This window comes from Globicephala melas, chromosome X (assembly GCF_963455315.2).
Source record: "Globicephala melas chromosome X, mGloMel1.2, whole genome shotgun sequence".
Lineage (NCBI taxonomy): Eukaryota > Metazoa > Chordata > Mammalia > Artiodactyla > Delphinidae > Globicephala > Globicephala melas.
Genome location: NC_083335.1, coordinates 50,963,653 through 50,980,091, shown reverse-complemented (window position 1 = coordinate 50,980,091; position 16,439 = coordinate 50,963,653). Strand labels below are relative to the sequence as shown.

General features: G+C 39.2%; 1 protein-coding gene across 6 annotated transcripts in view; it reads left to right on the top strand.

The window, feature by feature from the left end:
- Positions 1 to 168: 168 nt before the first annotated feature.
- PCDH11X (protocadherin 11 X-linked) overlaps positions 169 to 16,439 on the top strand; it is a 752,740-nt gene continuing 736,469 nt past the window's right edge. For 5 of the 6 annotated variants that reach the window (XM_060291949.1, XM_060291947.1, XM_060291948.1 and 2 more), the window contains exon 1: positions 169 to 437. The gene's annotated coding sequence lies outside the window, so the exon portion shown is untranslated. Of the gene's footprint in view, positions 438 to 4,196; positions 4,247 to 16,439 lie in introns of those variants that run through there. The other variant, XM_060291946.1, reaches the window with a different exon arrangement.

Sequence of the window (16,439 nt, the reverse complement as noted above, 5' to 3'; positions counted from 1 at the left end):
GCACTGGTTCACTTCTCTCCCCCCACCCGCCTTCCACTCGCTCACCCCCCTTCCTTCCCCCTTCTCCCCCTCTATCGAGTCCCTCCCACTCGCCATTGAAAAGGGCTGGCTCGGCACTGGCTCCTTGCAGTCGGCGAACTGTCAGGGCGGGAGGAGCCGTGAGCTCAAGCTGCACGCAGCGGCCCGCGCGGCAAAGCAAAAAGGCAGTTGAACAGAGTGCGCAGAGTGGCACTGGCAGCGGCGACACAGGCAGCCCAGGCAACCCGGGCGGCCCAAACAGCCTCAAAGGAAGCCTTCGCGACTCCAACTGCTCCGCGGACTGCGAGCTGTGGCGGCAGAGCCCCGCTACAGCAGTCGCAGTCTCCGTGGGGCTAGCGGAAGCCTTTTCTCTTTTTTACTTACCACCTCATTTCTACTCTAGTGGCTTGGACAACAAGGTAAGTATCCGGTCCGGGTGCCAGAACAGAGTGCGGCGTGTGAAGCGTGAGTCCCGCACTTACTGCGCGGAGGCTTCCGGCTGCCTGCTCTTGGGGTCTTTGACTAGGACCACAGAGTGATTTTAGAGACGCTTCCTGTGTCTTCCCTTCCCCCATCTCTTCCCTGGAGATAAGAGAAAGAGCAAACCCCGGAGGTGAGTGCGGCTAGAATATCTTTTTGGCACAGCCACCAGTCGGCTTGGCTTGGTTACTTTGCAAAAACTCTCACTTCTGTCAGAAAAGTGTCCGCGCATGAATTTCCTCAACATTGGCCGTGCAAAAAGGTCTTTCACTTTAACAGATACAGCCAGCTTCTGCGAAGCTGAGAGAAACTCTTAAGATTGCGGCAGGGGCTGGGAAAAGATCACACTCCGGATTCTCGGGTTAGCCAGGCGAAGCGGTCTGAGCAGAGGGGCAAAGGCCGGAGCCCAGAGCCCGGCTCGGACTTCCAGGGCGGTCCAGCCCCGCTGCGCTCCCATCTCTGGGGTCTCCGGATCTGGATCCGTGCCAGGCTGGCTCTAATCCTTGGGAGCCCGACCCTCGGCGCAGAGAGGAGAGTGCAGCGCGCCACGGAGCGCGCAGGGTCCCCCGTGCAGTTCCGCCTGACGCTCGCCTCCCCGCCCTTCCTTCCCGCCCTACTTCTGGGGCTGTGCTCAGCCAGCACCTGCTGGATGTGGAGATGGTAGGTGTGGAAAATTCTGCCTAGCTCTAAAAAAAGGAACGTCTTATAATTGCGTAGCATAAAAACGGCATCATTTTCTCATTAAAAAAAAAAGACTTTCTAAGAGCGTAGCCGAACATAAAGCGGTTGCTCTTTCTGTAAAGAAATGACTTTTAATCCCTTAGCCAAAACCCGCCTACCTATCCCATAAATGAATGACGTGGACTACGATAGGACCGAAAAACAGATTATGTGTCCACAAAGGAATTAATTTTTTAAGCGCGTAGCCATAAAACAGCCCCTTTTCGCGATAATGAATGCCTCTTAAGAGAGTCATCGGAAAAGGTGACTTTTTAAAAGCTCATAGCGGCAAATGGGTCTTTTCTTTAGAGACTTGGAAGAGCGGAGCGGCAGTCTGCCCTCGGTTGGAGACACGACTTGAATGTGCGCGCTTAGCCACAAATTGGCATCCTCCCCTTGAAAAAATAAAGGGGTGTGTGTGTGTGTGTGTGTGTCACTTTCCAAGAGCGTATAGCTCCAACCACTTCCTTTTCTCCCCCAAGGAAAGACTTATAGAGCTCAACAGCAAACGGCGTCTCCGCTTTCAGAATGAATTATTCTGTGCTTCACTGCTTTGGCCTCCTTTGCGGTTTGGGGTGTGGGGCGCTGGGGCGCGCATGTGGAGTGCGTGTGCGCGCGCGTCTGCGGGCGGGCGGTCGAGTCTCCAAGCGGTGTGCCCTTCCAAAATGTTGGCTAGGGGGCTGGGAATAGAAACTTGCGCCACTGCGGCACACACCCACAAAGCAAAGACTTGAGAGAAGAGGGAGGGGCGAAGACAAAAGAATAAATAAAATTAAGCAGGGAGAACCAAACAAAAGCGAGTCCTTGCGTGGAAACATCCCAAGCTTGGGTTTAAACCCCACATAGGAGCCGTTACTGTGCGAAGGAAAGTGTGTGGAAGAAATTGTTTAAACATCGCGATAGGCGGTGAAGGGGACAGGAAATATGGGGAGGGGGCGAGGGTGTTGACACCGCTTGCGTGCTCTTAGAGCTGCAACAAGGAAACAACCTGAGGAGCGTGCGAAGAATCCTCAACATTGAGCAAAACACCGGAGAAGGTAGCGGCGCTTTAGACTAAAGAGACTCCTCCCATCCCATGAAAGGTTAAAACAGGTGTGACTCAAGGAAAAAAAGGGTACTTGCGGGCACCTTCGGAACTTAGGGAAGACTAAATGGAATTCCACTCTCAATCTTGTTTGAAACAATCACGGCGGGAAATCTCAGCCTTAGGGCTATCCTTTCCCGGGCGAGTGGGGAGACATTTGAAAGCAAGTCGAAGTAATAGTATTTGTATGTGTTTCCCCCTTTCTTGCCTTTGTCTGGTTCGTCGGAGGAAGCGCGGACGGTGTGCGGGCGGTTCTGACGAATGAACCCAGAGATGGACGCGCTAAGGTCTAAAGATACCTTCCTCCCTCCGCTAAAATAAGAATTGCCGCGCGCAGCTCACGCGGGCTGAATCCGGCCAACTCCGCGCTGCGCCTGCCAAGCGGCGAGGGAACGCCTCCGCCAGCGAGGCCCGAGAACCTCGTTCTCCAGACGCCTTCGCACGGGCAGCCCCTCCTTCTGGCAATGATGTCAGCCCCGGAGCGCCTCGGCGGGCGGAGAGGAGGCCGAGCGGCTGGTCCCGGCCTGTGCGCAGCCGCCCTCGCTTCTCTCGGCCTCCTTCCCGCGCTCTCCCTCTCGGCCCATCCATCACGCTCACTCGCTCCCCACAGGCGCGCCGAGGCGGCCGGGGCGGGGGAGGTTACTGCGGTCCCGGCCGCGGCCGGTTTTGAACCCGGAATCTGATACAGATGTAGGGTCTTCCCGCACTCCTTCCCTCCTTGTCCCTGTCCCCCACGACCCTCCCCCCCAGTCCTTCCTGTTTTCAGCTTGCACCTTCACTTTTCACTATGAATCTACTTATTTAGCGGCATTCTAGAGGGCTGGTTCTTCAGATGAAATAATAGTTACCAGTGTTAAATTTCCGCTGTTTTCTCTCCTCCCTGGATTATAAGGAAGGGGGATGTGAAGACCGGTATCCTTAAAATCCTGTGGCTGTCTCTTTGCTTTCAACAGAACAAGCTCCCTAGAAGGCGAAGAGGGTCGTCTTCCCAGTGAAATGGTGAGGTGTGGGAGGGGGACGATTGGAGGCGCTGGCACAGGGTGGAGAGTCCCCTTAAGTGAGAGAAGGGACTGAAAATTGGAAGTTACGAAAGGCTCTAGGAGCTGCTGCCGCAGGGGCAGGCCACCGTCCTCTTTATTATAAAGCTGCGCAGTCACTCCTAGAGACCGGCGCGCCAAATTGGGAAGATTCAGAAATGGGCTTTTAAAGACGGAAGCCCGCTGCGACTTCCTTTCTGAGTTTGCTCTTCTCCCTTTAAGGGAGCAACCCCCTGCTTCCCCGAATTAGAGGCTAATCCGTTTCCCCTGATTGCAGACAATTTTTTTCTTTAGCTCTGGGAGAAGGACCGCAGCGCGCAGTTGGAGAAGGTTGTACAGGGCAAGAGGGAGGGAATGAAGGCAGCGTGTGTGGAGGCGTCTGGGCCTCGGAACTGAGTTTCCTTCCCAAGGAAATTATCTTCAGAGAGGATCGCAACAAACTGCTTACCTACTGACTGTATTTTGGTTTGGAGGCGGGTAGGAGATTTGGGGGAAAGGGAGCAGGAGCAAAGAATTCTTCTGTTTTATAAATCTGGGGTTTTGTTTTCTTCCCTTGGGTGGAAGGCTTCCCTTACATGTTATATCAGCAAAGGCAGCAAACTTAGAGTTGCTGTGCATTTGAAATACAGGAATGGGAAGGAAACTCAGACCAAGCATAAAAGCGCATTCAGTTTTTAGAGTTCAATCATTTGCTAAAGGTTTAAAGGAGACTTTTTTTTTTTAATCACCTGAATGCGATTCTGATGGATGCCCAAGCAATGTTGGGTTTTGGCAGCTGGGAGGCCTGGCAGAAGGAATTGCAGTTTTCACATTATTTCTTCTCTTTGTATTCAAAACTTTATGTTCTTTGAAAGATAGAAATTCCTGATAGAGAACTTCCAGACTGCTGGTGGCAGGAAGAAATCTGGTAAGGGATTTAGAAAGCAGAAAATTCTCCTTTTCTCTGTGCAAGCAGTCCACAACAGCCTTTAGTCAGGATTTACAAGGTTCTTGGCGAAGAGAGGGGAGGCGTGCGGACAAGGAGACTTTATATAAACCACTGGTTTAAGCTAAATTGACAAAATATGTATGGCTGCCACATTTTCTATTAGTAGGAAGGGGAATTATTCAGGGGATGAAATTTTGAAATCTGATTTTCTCCAATAATCTTGCTTCATGTATTTTAAAGGAGGGTCATCTGTTTATTTATTCACCAAAGAATCTGCAAACATTAATTAGTCACCTACTGTGCCAGACAATGTGCTAGGCTACAGGAATGCAAAAGAGAATGGGAAAAGGTTGTTCGGGTTTCTGTGAGCCAGGAGACTTTGACAAATTTATGATACAATGTGATTAATGCTCTAATTGAACATAATGGAGGGAGGAATTAATTTTTGCTAAGAGGTTGAAAAAAAGATTCATAAAGAAGGTGTCTCTCTGGCTTTGAAAAATAGGCATTCATAGGCAGTGGCTAGCCAGGAGGTAGACCTGGAAGAACCTGATACAGACTTAAGTAAGGAGAGGGCGGGTGGGGGTGAGGCTTGATGTTCCACTGTGGAGTTAGGGGGTTTGTGTGTGTATTTTGTAGGCATAGTCCACTTTGAAGATTTTTAAAGCAGATATGTTAAAAAACAACAACAACAAAACAGGGTGAGAAAATTAGGCAGTAGGTGGCACACAATAGAAACATTTTTGTTGTTGTCTTTAAATGTGTATTTGAATAAACTAATGCATTGGAATAGAGAGTTGAGGTAAATAAGGTAAGAAGATACTGTAACATCCAGAAAAGAGGACAAATGAATGAAGAGGGCCTAAGGTAAATCAATAAAACTAAGAATGTCATTTTGGAAAAGAGAATTTCTCTTTAGTCATAATCATCTCTATAGTTTTATCTTTAGGCTCATCTCAGCTTCCACACCCAACCTTCTAAATTCCCCATCTTCCACCATCAGAGTAAACTCCTTCAGTCACTTGCAAGCACACTTATGCCCACCGCACTTCATTTTCCACACACCTCCCTGCATCATCTCCGTGCACCATATCATCTCTCCCATCCTTACCCCCTTCAGCTCTTTCTCTACCAACCATCAGAGTCCCTTAATCTTGGCTTTTTCCTCCTCTTGAGGCCCTAGCAAACACCTCTATCTCTATTCTTTTTCCTTCTCCCGTCAGTCTTCCCTCGCTGCTTCTTCCCTGCATTACCTACCTAGGTAATTTCTCCACTAATCCCCATTTTACTTCTTTCTTCCCACTAGCTACCTTGGACTCTCTTCCCCTTCAGTGACCTCAAAGATGTTTTTTTTAAAAAGGAACCACGGAACCTCTACTTTAAACTTACAGATTTTTCAAATTTTCCTCACAAGAATATTTCTTGCCATCTATGTATGTCTTTTGCTGTTTTATTTCAAACAAGATTTATAGTGGAATTCCTTGGATTTCTTATATTTTTTATCATGCCTGCAAATGTCTGTTTTCCTTTGGTTACAGCTAGGGATTTAAATATTGTACTTTGGGGAGTATTTTCAACTTTTCTGAATTTCTCACCACACACTCCTGAAACTGTTTCTCGGCATCCCATTCTTTCTGGTGTGTCCTCTTCCCATGGGTCATTATTTCTGTTTTCAGTGAAAGTTTCTGTCTCATTTTTATTCCCCCTCCTTTTTGCTTTGTGGAATTGTCACAGTGGCTCAAATTTAAATATTTTGAGAGGGTGTCCGCCTCAGACAGATCTCTCCTAACACACACACACACACACACACACACACACACGAAGGACTTTAAGGCCTTTGTCAAAGCATGTTCATACGAACATACACAGTTACTATGTCAATCTTCAGAGGCAAAGGAACCCTTGCTTTGTACTGCATTTGTAGAAAGTTATTTTTGTGTGTGTGGGAAATGGGCAATTCTCAAATTGTCCGTATCTCCACATGCACTGAGGTTGGCTCAACATCACTGGGAATTGGGGAGGTAAGAAAGAGTATGCCATAAAAATAGATGATACATTCTTTCATCAATGACATAGGTAAATTTTACCTTTGTGAAAAATAAAATTTATAAGTATATTTAATTGGATTGACTTTATAACATTCCAAATTACATGTCATTGTCTGAGCAGAGTTCTATTATCTGAAGACTTTATTGATCATTCAGTATCCAGAATGAAGAAAACTAGGTAAGATGCCTTGATATTCCAGACTGGCTTGCATTGTTTAAGTTAATCTAATCCTATTTGAAAAGGTGTCATTTTTCAATAGAAGTTCATCTAGAAGGCATCATCCCCAAAATGTGCTCATCTTTTGTTAAGAGAAAACATCAAATAACCTGTATGTAATGGTCCCTCAAGATTTATGCCCTGTGCAACATTAATTGTAAAACACAGGTTTATCACATGGAGAAAGCTATTTTAGGGTGAAAAGTGTCTTGAGATTTGGTTACATCTGTAGAAAGACTGCATTCTCATTATCAAACAGTAAAAATAAATTGGATAAAGAGTCTTTTTCAATTACAGTTTTTGAATTAGAAGAGTGGCTTGGCAGAAATCATAAATGCTTCTATTATCTTTTACACTCTAAACATCCTCAACTGATCAAGGATTTTAAGCTGCCCTTTTAATTGACTTTAATGTGTTAAGCATCAAATCAGTATAATAAATTTTGAATCTAAGGGTGACAATGGCTATAGTTGTCATTTCCAGCCCAGATCTGAAAGAATGATTTTTTCCACCTAATCTGCTCATCTTGAATATGTAGATTTGGGAAAACAAAAAGAGGAAAGGCAAAAGAAAGAAGAGAATAAATTCTAGGAGAGGATTTTTCTCTCTCAATAAAAACTATATTAATCTTACATATCCTTTAGCATGACAATAAACCTAATTTCCTGATGGATTTTAATTAAACTATATGAAAATTCCTTTCTTTTTAAATCTTCAAGTTATTAGAATGCAAATCAAGATTGTACTGATTTTTACAATTCATTTATTGTCATATGAAATGAAAACAGAACATTAAATTTTCTGCCACCCTCTTGTTTCAATTCATTCTCCTAGTTTAATTTATACAGTATCTGGGCTTCCCTGGTGGCGCAGTGGTTGAGAGTCCGCCTGCCGATGCAGGGGACATGGGTTCGTGTCCCAGTCCGGGAAGATCCCACATGCCGCGGAGCGGCTGGGCCCGTGAGCCATGGCCGCTGGGCCTGCGCGTCCGGAGCCTGTGCTCCGCAACGGGAGAGGCCACAGCAGTGAGAGGCCCGCATACTGAAAACAAATAAAAAATTATACAGTATCCTATATTTTATATAATTTTAAAAGTAAATATTTTAGTCTAATAAAAAACTTTGAGTAGAAAAAGAAAGCATGGTTGTACCTATTTTTTCAATGAGGAAACTGAAGGTCAGACAGGTGAAATCCTATCTCTAAGGCTTTCCAGTTAGTAAGAGGGGAAGCCTATACAGGACTTTTAGCTTCCAAACCAGGGCTTTTCCCAACACCTGCCTTGCCTCGCATTTCTTTGAGTATATTTCCTCAAAGTTCTGAATATAAAAAAAAAAAAGAAAACAAAAAAGAATGCTTCTTGGATTAAAAAATAAAAATTTCAAAGACAAGTATATTCAAATATATCTAAATAAGTCTTTTAACTGTTTACTTGTGTCATATTCTCCTCTTACTAACCCTGTAAATATTATATAATAAAATAATAAGACTATTGAAATTTAACAGTACATGCTCATATATACTCATACACTTCCTCTGTTTTATTTATAAGAATAATTCAAATTATGACCCATCATAATGACACTCCATAAACTTTAATTTTACTTAATGTGGCACATATTTAGTGTTATTGCCTAATTCGTTTTTCTTTTAGGACATCTATATTTTATATAGGATTTGTTTTAGAGAATATTTGACAATGATTTGTAAATACTGATTTTCTTCTGATATGCCATCTTTGAAGCAAAATATCTTCGGGAATCAATTGTGTGTAGGTTTGTATCATATCAACCAAAGGACATTAAGCTCCCAATATGCAAATCATTTTCTGTTGTCTTCAGGATTATAAACTCCTTTTTCCTGTGGTTTTGGGTACAGGAAATGAGAGCAGAGGTTTATTTAAATTGTGTGAACACAAGGTATTTTATGATTTATATTTTATTAGTATCCAGAGAGTGATCTTGAGCAAATAACTTCATCTCCCTGGAATACAGTTTTCCCAAATGTAAAATGAAGAAGTTTTACATTATTTCAAGGCCCTTTCCAATGAAAAAAATTTATATGATGTTTTACAGAAAGCTCTACCATGTATTCTTTCCTTGTCCCTTGGCTCTGCAGGTATTTCCAGTTTCAACACATTGATTCATTAGCCCTCAATATCTAAAAACCTATTGCTGGTCCAGCATTACAATACTTTAAATGTGGTGGTTGGACTGGGTTGAGAAAGGGGGTCCTTAAAGAAATTTAAGGCAGTATCTCCTTTGCGAAGCTTATATTCTGATTGGGCAAAAACAATAAGCAACAACAACAAAAAAGTAATATATAGTCACATTAGATTAAATTTAACAAATATCGAGTGCCAGGTGGTACATTATAATATACCAAGAATGGTCCAAGTTTCATAAACTCTGGAAGTGGAAGGGACCAGAAAGGTCATTTAGTCCAACCCCTTAATTTTACAGATAAGAAAACTAAGTCTCAGAGATGTGAAATGAGTGTTAACTGGAGCTCATGTAAGGTATTGGGTGATAACATTATTTAATTTACTCTACAACCTTACATGTTCCCTCCTTTGCTCAAATGCAGGAATAGTTTTGTACCTTATCAGAAAGTTAAATATATCCAGGACTTGCTTGTTTATTTCTTTGGATTTATTAAGCTGGACAATTTCCCAATCTGACTTAGGTATAGAAAATGCTATGTTTTCCACACTTTGTTTAGAACTTAGATTATTAAAAACACGTCTATTGTGCATATGATGTTATAAAACATGCAAAATGTATCTTGACATGAAGGTAGAGTGAATAGACTAAAACATCGGTGCATTAAAGTATATAAATATTTTAACTCTTTAAAAAGGACTTGAAAAGCCCATTTACTTAAGATAGCAAGAAACGTACATACCCCAAAGGATGGTTTTGTTTTTATAAATACATATTTACCTAAGGACTTTAATGTACATTTTCCTGAAGGTTTAAATATAATTTGGGAAAGATTTTAAGTGAATTTTCTAAACTTCGGTCTGCTTGTTGCATGATCTTATTGCTCATGTCGAGGGTTGTATGTGTAAGGGAATATGGGTCAGGTAAATGTAGGCAAAATGTACCAAAGCAAAGCTTACCTTTCTCCCCTTCATAACCTTAGACTGCTTTATTTTACTTTTGGCAGAGGGGAAAGAAGGGGACAAAAAATAAATCAAGTAGAGAAGAACACTGCCAGAGTGTTAGGTGATAGGGCCTGGTTTTCAGTTTAGTGTGAAATATGCAACCTTTTTGAAACTGCCTAGGCTGGCTTCTCTCTCACTTCTCATATTGTATATTTGGAATATCTCAACTGTTATTTGACACTTGTTTGCTAGTTTTACTAGGATCAAATATCTTCAAAAAAAACATGGGAATACATTAAATTTTTTTAAAAAGACGCTTAAGAATGGGTAATAAACATACACGAAAACACACAAACAATAAAACTTTTACATGGAGAATTTGCTCTACCGTCATCAGGAAGGATTTCATTGTTTTTTCTGCTTACACCAGGAAAAAAATTGCTCAGTTTAAGACTGTTATTTTAGCCTTCAGTCAGGCTCCACATTTCTTACAACATCCCTTGTCCTGCAACTTTTCTTAGCTCATGAACTCGGTTTTAACATCCATGAGATAAAACACTTACGATATATGCTGGCCATTTTGTAAAGTGAATGAGTGCAAAGAAGGAGTATTTGAAGAAGGGAGTTTGAATCCATTAAATATCATATGGCTTCTGAATGACTTCGAATTGCATACAAGAGTAAACAGTTATGGGAATATAAGGCCAATGCTAAAAAATTATATAGCAGTGTAGCTGTTAACAGAATCTAAACACTTGAGAAATAGAGCCAATACACAACTTCTAATTAATCACCATCACTGCTGATGACTTGTTATTTTAAACTCCAGTTTCTAGGAAGTTATATTCTATTCCTGTGCTTCTCAAACTTTAATGTGCATACCATTCATCTGGGGAACCCCGTTAAAATGCAGATCCTGATTCAGTAGATTCTATCTGGGGCCTGAAATTCTGCATTTCTAACAAGTTCCCTGGGGATGTAGATGCTGCTGCCTTTCAAACCACACTGAAAACAAAGGGTTAATTCTTAGTCTGGTAAACAAGCATGAAAAGGTGAGGTAAGCAAAAGGTAACAGATTCTTTTTTTTTTTTTTTGGCTGCATTGGATCTCCCTTGCTGCGTGTGGGCTTTCTCTAGTTGCAGCGAGTGGGGGCTACTCTTTGTTGCAGTGTGTGGGCTTCTCATTGTCGTGGCTTCTCTTATTGCAGAGCACGGGCTCTAAGCGTACGGGCTTCAGTAGTTGCAGCACGTTGCCTCAGTAGTTGTGGCTAGAGGGTGCGGGCTTCAGTAGTTGCTGTGCGTGGGCTCAGTAGTTGTGGCTCACGGGCCCTAGAGCGCAGGCTCAGTAGTTGTGGTGCAAGGACTTAGTTGCTCCAGGGCATGTGGGATCTTCCCGGACCAGGGATTGAACCTGTGTCCCCTGCATTAGCAGGCGGATTCTTAACCACTGCGCCACCAGGGAAGTCTGGTAACAGATTTAAAAAAAAAAGATTCAATGTAGCTGTTTTGCAAGGGGTGGAATATTTAAAAATTAAAAATGATATACAATTATTGCATTTGGATATTAAAATTGATTTTAACCTTTGATGTAACTATATCAGTTGAAACTGTAGCTCAGAATAAAAAAACAGTTGCTTGCTCATTTTATACTCAAATCTATTTTATAAGGACTATGTACATACATTTATACCATTTCAAAAAGAAAACCATTGACCACGTGGTGTCAATAGCTTACCAATATTTTAAAAACTTTTCCAACAAGATCCCAAAATTCTGAGTTTAATATGGTATAGATCTTTGAAGATATTCATTTGTGACATATTGGAAATGAACATATCAGTTAATTATTCAGATATCAGAGTAAAATGACCAATTAAATTTTCATTTACCTAGCTCGAAGACATTATTTTTATTTTCTTTTTAGTATCTGACATTTTTTAGGGCAACAACAACAACAACAATGAAAGAGACTTGGTAGAGGTTATTTTATTTTTGCTATCCCCTAAAACTCCCCTCAAAGCAGGAACAAATGGTAAATTAGACATTAGTAAATTAGACATGGTGCCTAGCTACTTTCTTTACACTTAGATTTTTATCATAGACTACAGCAGAATAGCCATTTAATCTAAGTGAACTTTTCATCATAATCCGTTTAGGAAATCTTCGTAGTTCCATTTCTTTATGTGCAGTACATCTTGGTATGGAACCAGTGTCAAATTAAAACAAACAACATTGAAAGGAGCTATTGAAATAAGTCAAGTTGTAAGTGTTTAAACTGTGTTTGTTAGGAGGCACAGCTGTGGATCCGGCAGGGTTAGGGAAACAACTGAAAAAGTTGTCACTTCAAAGCTGGGATTCATGTCTTAATTATGGCATTGGGATTCAGCAGCTACCGCCTTTCCGGTGAAACTCTATTAGTCTTTTCTAAGCTCTGATACTTTAATAGCAACCAGTAGAGCTTGTTTGGTGGCAACTTGAGGATCCCAGTGAACTAAAGGGCCAACTGGATTGAAATGGTTTTTGTAAGTGCTAAATGAACTTGTGTGTCTGCCAAAATGCCTTGGATTTCATTACCCTTAACATTATTTAATAATGTTAAGCATTGACTGTTTCTATGTGCCTAAGGAAGCATGTATAGCAAGCAAAATACCATATATCTTTTTTTAAAGGGGGAAACTCCAGAATAGACAGAGGAGAAGAAATACAAAAAACAGAACAACAACAAAAAACCAGATGAAAAATAACAGAGCTCTTAGATTCCTATTTTCAAAGGCTAGAGATGGAAAATCGCTCTATAGAAAGTAGAGATAGTACTTCTATGAAAATACACTGGTCAAGACTTGAGAGAGAATGAGGAAAAATTGAGTTAATTTACAATGGCACTAAAACTCAAAAACTATATAGAATTGAATATGATGTAAAGCACCAGACAATTTCAGGATCATACAACTGTAAGAAAAAATAGGAGATAATTTCTTGCACTAACCTAACAAATATTAGAAATGCTAAAAATATTAAACAATGTTGTGAATTAGAGTAATCAAATCTGGCTGTATAACTCTAGGTCAGTTCTCCTTTTTCCTGTTTCAGAGGCAATATGGTTACATATTAATAGAATGTGATTTTTTAGTTTGAGGAAAATATTGTTTAACTGGACAGAATTTTAATTATAAGTCATATAATTTTAGTAAAGATTTAAAATAGGTGTCAGTGAAGATTGAACACAATCAGCCAGTAGATAATATCATATAATGTACATTAAATGTTGAAGTACTTATAATTACTAATAATATGTTAGGATTGCAAAAGTTAGTAATAGCATTACTAAGGAAATGGGTGGATTATATTCACTAGAAAAAACTAGAATTCCAAGTTAAGGTTAGGTTCCAGGATGGAGACTGACAACTCAAGGAAGCATCATCTTTCAAAGAAATGGAAGACATTCTGAGAACATAATGTTTAATATTTCCTTTGAAAATGTCCTTACACTTTATATCTTCTTTATATCATACACTAATGTTAGCAACTAAATCACTTAAGAACATGCTTTGCCAGTAACTGAAACAACTGAGTTTTGGGGGAAGAAAAAACCAAAAACAAAGTAGATTCATCATGAGTCTCTGCATTAAATCTAAAGTAATTACCTGAAATAGTACCTCTCAGTAAGTATGAAAGGCACTACTACCAGGTTTTTAACTATGTGAATGATTACATTATCATTTTAAAACTGTTTTTTTTGCACTTCAGGATTTTACAGATTTTGTCTCCTCTGAAACTCACAACAGTCCTGTGAAACAGGTACTAGACCATTTTGACATATGAGGAAAGCCACATAGACAAGTTTTATTTTTTTTTCCTTAAGTTCACATATCTATTGAATGTCAAAGACAGCATGATCCCTGGGATAATATTCATTCCATCAGCTAGTGTGTGTGCTAAAATTTTAGGTTCAAATATGTTTAAGACTATACATCAAAGGAACAATTAACAATGTATTTATTATGTTTAATCTTTCAGGAGTTTTGGGTTTGTATTAGAAAGTTGTGAGCACTCATTGAATTTTATTCAGCACAATTAGAATAATATCACTGGCCTTAGTAATTTCAAACATATAAATATGCAATGACACAATAGTCATAGTGGGCTGGGAAATAAAGATGTGATCATATTGAACAAGAGAAGAGTACTAGGATGAATAAATCTGATAAGGCTTTTTAGGAAAAATTGAGGATTTGGTTCCAATTTAAAATAGGTTCTGGCACAAGAGCCAAGTTCCTAATAGTTTTCTTTCTGTGTGAAGATAAAAATATTTGTGAGAATAGGTCTGGAGGGAGAGTTTTTGGAAGAAAAAAGGAAAATCTATTATTGCTATGGCTTGGCTTAGATATAGAATGTTAAATCACAATCTAAGGTGTATCGCTCTAAGTCCTGGCAATCCTTGCAACCTGGAACTTTGGGAGGTTTCAGGTTTCTCATTTATTTGAATTACATTCAAGCATTTCTGTAAGATAGATTTTTGTAATAGTAGTTAACCACGTGGGGTGAATAGTTTTACCCACTGGGAGTTCACACTTCATTTTCCCTTGGAAGAACTAGATTAGTAGAAGGTATTATAAAAATATATTTTGTTGTCAGAGAAGCAAACCCTGTTTAGTTTCTTTAATGAATCTCATGAGATAATTAGTAGACTTAAAAGTGTAAACGATGACACATATTCTGCCATAGTGCTACTGAATATAAAAGACAAACACTATCCTTATTGTAATGTTTCCTTAAAAACTACAGTTCCTCTACATAAAATTGATATTTGTTGGTGAATTTCTCCTGACAAAAGACTTCACATATAATCATCTAACACTCCAAATAATCCTGTGAGTTAGGTGGTGCAGACATTTTTATCCTCCTTGTCTTTTTTCTTTTCAAATGAAGAATCAACCTAGTCCAGAATTAGCTAAATGGCTTGCCTAAGACCACCGAATTAGGAGTAGCTTCAAATTCCATGAGCTTTTCACTATGCTAAATAAATTGGGTCACTGGTTGTAGATAACTTATCCTGGGAATTATGCAATGATTTAAAATTTTTAATAAAGCAAGGAAGAGAAAGGAGATGTCTCTTAGACATTTACTCTGTGTTAGGGTTAACATTTCTCTGCAGACAACATTGCAAAGGTTATGAGATAAATACTCAAGCTTGACGGAACTAGCAGTATGCTGAGGTAACTCATAACTAGCAATGTTTTGATGAAAATATACTTAATTTGTTCGCTGTTAGGATTTTCCTTCTGTTCTCATTATTAGTGCCTCCAACTAAAGAAAGAGGGAAATTTTAGTGAAATACATGCTCATAGACATGAAATATCCCTGAATCTCTAGTTTATTGTGTTTTTGTTTGTTTTTTGCTTAGGAAGGTCATCCTTTGGGATTTTTGGTCTTTGTGCATAACTTGCAATTTTTTCTAAAGTAACTTACTAAAACGCAAATACTGTTTAAATGTGATCAGTTACACCTACTTAAGATTTGTTGTTTTCCAGAAGGTTCCATTTCTTTTGAAGTGACTTGCCCAAGGTAACAAAAGCTAGTTAGTGACAGTCTGGAACAGAATTTATCTCTCTCTGGACAGTGTGCTTTTCACTACATCATACAGTATTACATCTTTTACCATGGTAAAAGAGCTTATGTAAATAATGCAAAATTAGATGTGTAATGATCATATAGCCTGAAATGTTCCAAAGTGCTACAACTAATTTGGTTATAGAGTTGAATAGTAAATATCAAACAAGAGTGTATTAAGTAGCAAAGGTGGTGATTCTTTTTGAACAAATTAAAGATGTTAACTCATTGACAGATTTTATGAAAAAACCCTACATTTTATAAGGCAATATTACATATTTCAAATAATTTACTAACTTGAATATTAGATATATCTTGTACATGCAATTTAAAATTTGACTGAAATTTCACTATAATACTCTGCTGTATCACAACATAGATCTGTCTTGAATCTAAGAATTTTGTTTTGAAAAATACTATAAAAACAGTTCTGTAGTCATCTTAATTTTAATAGCATGTCCCTGTTACCTAGGACCCCAAAATACATTAAAGTTTTAAAGTTCCATAAACACTATGAATGATCCAATTTATTAAACTTATGTTTTGCTTATTTACAGAAAATTAAATATTTTACCTGTTTATTTTAAAGGTGTTTGCTCTCCTGCTAAAAATGTCTAACACGTTAGGCTTTTAATAGATTAATGTAGTGGAGTTGTAAACTTTTGCTTAGCAAGCACACCTTCAAAGGTCATGTTGTTTTTCAAAATATAAATTAAAGACTTTTGGTTAACTGTAAGGAAATAGTTTAAAAGCCAAAAACCTCAGTCATATTTTGCTCGAGTTATACTTGTTTGAATGAAAATTTATTTTACATAACTAAGATTATATGTTTTTTTCTTTCAAAATTTAAGGAGTTTTCATTAGGAACAAACAACAGCATTTTATCTTCCAGTTATTGGTCTACAATTTTTTTTCTTTTCTTTTTAGCAGAGCCATGTATTTTTTCTGCATAGCATAAATTCTTTTAAGAAATAATTTGAACTTCATTTGATTTCCAGAGAATATTTCTAGGTGTAGTTTTTTTTTAATAGCATGATTGTTTTTAACTATTATACAGATAAATTTTAAAATATTAGCTATGTGGTGAAAAAGGCAGCATAGAAGAATCTTCTCCTTTCAGAAGCTACTAAAGAAAAACAGGTAAAGTTGGAAACTGTTAAATGACTAAAAGGGGACAAAAATTTTCTTAGCTCTT